Source organism: Triticum urartu, unplaced genomic scaffold (assembly GCF_003073215.2).
Source record: "Triticum urartu cultivar G1812 unplaced genomic scaffold, Tu2.1 TuUngrouped_contig_4271, whole genome shotgun sequence".
Taxonomy (NCBI): Eukaryota; Viridiplantae; Streptophyta; class Magnoliopsida; order Poales; family Poaceae; genus Triticum; species Triticum urartu.
In genome coordinates this window covers 2,777-6,547 of record NW_024114846.1, presented here as the reverse complement: position 1 = coordinate 6,547, position 3,771 = coordinate 2,777, and the positions used below count along the sequence as shown (strand labels likewise).

The window sequence follows — 3,771 nt, the reverse complement described above, 5'->3', positions numbered from 1 at the left end:
TTGCTGCATCATCCCTTCCTCTTCGGGGAAAACCAACGCAGTGCTCAAGAGGTAGCACGCCTCAACTTCCCTTGGGGGAAGGCGCCCATCGAGCTCAAGCCGCCACCGCTAGGGGTGGTGAGTGCGGAGGCGGCCAGGGAAAACCAGGAGGCGAGGGGAAGCATCGCGACGGAGGGCGCCGATGAGGAGTACATGGCAGACCTCCGCCGCTAGTACCCTGAGCTCATGGAGGTGGGATGAAAGATCTTCGCGGAGCATGCGGTCGAACGGGAGGTCATGATCCTCTCCGACGACGAGGCGCACGGCGGCGGCGGCAACGGCGACGAGGAGGACTTCGACGTGGAAGAATGGCGGCGCATCTTCCCCTACTACGGCGACGACGACACAAGTCGGACCCCATGTCCGGTGAGATGCCACAGGCGAATTGGCTCGCCCTCTACAAGGGTCATGATGAAGATTAGTTTAGTTTAATTGCATGCTTAGTTTTAAGTTTAAGTTTATGTTTAGGTTTAAAAACTCATGCCCGATGGAATGTCAAGACAGGGCGGATGATTATGTATCGAATTTCGGTTGTTTATATCAAACGTAGGTTGAACTTATGCAAATTTGGTTTTCACTCTTTTAAATATAAGAGTTCGGCTTAGGTCTGACCGAAAGTTGGTGGAGTAAAAATTCTTCACCAAGCTTTGCTCGGCCGGATCCTTCTCTATTTTATAGAGGATCGGTTAGAGTTTGCCTAAGGGCATCTACAATCGGGCTTTCTAAGAGCATCCAGAATCACACATAGCTGACTTGAGTTACCAAGACACGGCCGGATGTGTCCGCAGACGATGACCGGTCATGCAGCTCCCACAACCATAGTAGTCATATCCAAGGTTTTGGATCCCAAGCGGTCCTTTTTTCTCCAGGAGCAGCGAAATTCACGGTTACCACGGTAACCACGAAATACCGAAAAAAAATCAGACGAAATTTAAAATCAAAATTTGAATTCAAATACTTTTAAGTTGATATAGATATAGAGAGCATGCCTTTGCCACTACGCCATCTACACTTTAGTTGCTACATCAGAGATGCCGTATATTTAACTAGGTCAGCGTTTGAATTCAAAATTTTCAAAAAAAAACTCGATTTTTTTTGCTCGGTATGAGTGTTTTCCGTGGGGTAGCGGGAAACGCGGTAACCGCTCGGGATCACGAAATTTCGAGCGGTATCCAAAACAATGGTCATATCACGATTTGCATTTACATACAAAAGTATGAAACGGCATGATTTACGTATGAGGTACTAAAAACTATACTACTTGTCCTCCTTATTTGAGATGTTCATGAAGTTTCGTGAGTAACATAACCAAGCCTCTATATCTGAGAGGGTTTTCGCTCTATTATTGTTCCACTTGGATGAAAAAGACGTATGAGTAAATTTGAATGGGACACGTGCATTTTTTTGGTACAGGGCCGTGTACAAACGTGTTGTGGATTTGGTTTTTCGTTTCAAATTTTTTGAACTGCTATGACGGTTCGTTTGGTGGCTTTAGTATTTTTGATTGGACATGGGGTCGGCTGTCGTAGTTGTTCTTCTTGTGTGCTTTCTTTTCTTTTCTATTGGCCGAAGGATTTTGTTCGTATCTATGCCGGGTCAGTTCTGATGTCGCTGCTGTGTGGTGATTTTGCTGAGCCGCTGTTGATGGATGTGTCCTGTCGCTTTCTTCTGTCTCGCCGCTGTTGGTCGATTCGTGGTGTCGCTATCGCTGCTTTTGTTGGCCTTGTGGACGATTTCCGGATGGGTGTGCATGCATGCCGTTCTGTTTTGTTCTGCTGCGGCCACATCGTTGATTTTTGGCTTGCTGGATTTCTCAGGTTAGTCCGTTGCCGCTTATCTGGCAGCTTCTGGAGCGATAATAGGTTAAGCAGTTTCTGGACGATGATAGGTCGGCCGCCGCTTACGGATGTATAAATACTCATCAACTCAACACGCTCCCACCTCCCCTCCTACCTCTAGCTTTGCCGTTGCGTGCTCCTACATGGATTCCGTGCGGTTGGCCATAGCGTCGGCACTCTTTCTGGCGGTGCTCGTGGTGACGGCCGCCGACGACGCACACCTGCTAGACGACTTCAAGGCGGCGCTGCCCAACCAGGCGTCGCTCGACGGCTGGACCGCGCGCGACGGCGCCTGCAGGTTCCCCGGCGCAGTGTGCAGGGGCGAGCGCCTCACGTCGCTCTCGCTCTCCGCCGTCCTGCTCAATATCGACATCCACGCTGTCGCGGCCACCCTGCTGCAGCTCAGCGGCGTCGAGACTCGGGGTGCCGGCCGCCGACGACACACACCTGCTAGACGACTTCAAGGCGGCGCTGCCCAACCAGGTGTCGCTCGACGGCTGGACCGCGCGCGACGGCGCCTGCAGGTTCCCCGGCGCAGTGTGCAGGGGCGAGCGCCTCACGTCGCTCTAGCTCTCCGCCGTCCTGCTCAATATCGACATCCACGCTGTCGCGGCCACCCTGCTGCAGCTCAGCGGCGTCGAGAGGCTCAGCCTCCGCGGGGCCAACGTCAGCGATGCGCTCGCGGCGGCGGCCGGCGGCAGGTGCGGCAGCAAGCTCGAGGTGCTCGACCTCTCCGGAAATCCCGTGCTGCGCGGTTCCGTCGCCGACGTGGCCGCACTCTCCGGCTCCTGCAGCAGCCTCAAATCGTTGAATCTGTTCAGTGATGCGGTTGGTGCAGCCAAGGACGCTGGCGGTGGCGGGCAGGGGTTTGCCGCCCTGGACGGCTGGATGGTGGGTGCCGACCTCGGGTCTGTCCGGTGGCTGGGCCTCGCCTGAAATAAGATCCTCCGCCGGCCTCTCGGACTTCACCAACTGCTCCGGGCTGTAGTACCTTGACCTGTCCGGCAACCTCATCGGCTGGGATTGTCACCTCCCGCCGCAGTCTCAGAGCGCTCAACCTCTCGAGCAACCATCTCGCCGGCGCGTTCCTCCCGAACGTCGCTGGACGCTGGCGCTGTGTGTAGTCTTCGCCGCTTCCAATGGACAGGTTGCAAGGTTATGTCATGCTTGGTACATACATACGTGCATATGTGTGATTCTGACTACTTCTGGTTGTCCCGGGAATGAAATTGACTAGGATCTGTTTATCTAAATTTCAGACTTTAGTTCTTGGCTACTTGCTACCGTTTGAGCAATAAATTGTCGCATATGATGTTTGGTGTTTTTTCTTGTTGGGATTGTACAAATGGTATAGGAGTATAGGTGTAGTCTATAGTAGGGAAGCCAATTGTTGGGATAAGAATCAGGTGGAAACAGAAATATTGAACAAATGGTGGGAAATAGCTTTCTCTCCTGGGCGGGCAAAGCATATGGGTGGTCTGCCTGTAAATACAGGAATTGTGTCAACGTAATCATTTTTTATCAAATATTTCCATGAGCCCATCCATTTGGTATTTCTATGTTTAAGTGTGTAACTGGAAGGAATGCGATGCCTACTGGAAGATAGACACAACGGCTAACGAAGAAGCCGTCGACCCGCAGACCTGCAAAATATTGTAGGTTTTCAGTTTCATGTTGGTTTGTTAGGCAGTTTTCTTCCACGCAAAGGGCGTACGGCGTGCAGTTATTGTTGACGATCTAATCGGAAAGAATTCCGTAGGTGGTTTCCGTAGGTGGTGTATCTGTCAGGAGAGTTTAGTGCAGTCTGAGGCAAACCAGAATTAGCTAGACTAGCAGTTACAAAGATGAATGAAACATTGGAGTTGCATATGAAAGCAATCCTAACCAGTTTACA

At 51.6% G+C, this 3,771-nt stretch overlaps 1 pseudogene; it reads right to left on the bottom strand.

Annotated features, from left to right (window-relative positions):
* Positions 1 to 2,101: 2,101 nt before the first annotated feature.
* LOC125527591 lies at positions 2,102 to 3,379 on the bottom strand (annotated as a pseudogene).
* Positions 3,380 to 3,771: the final 392 nt, after the last annotated feature.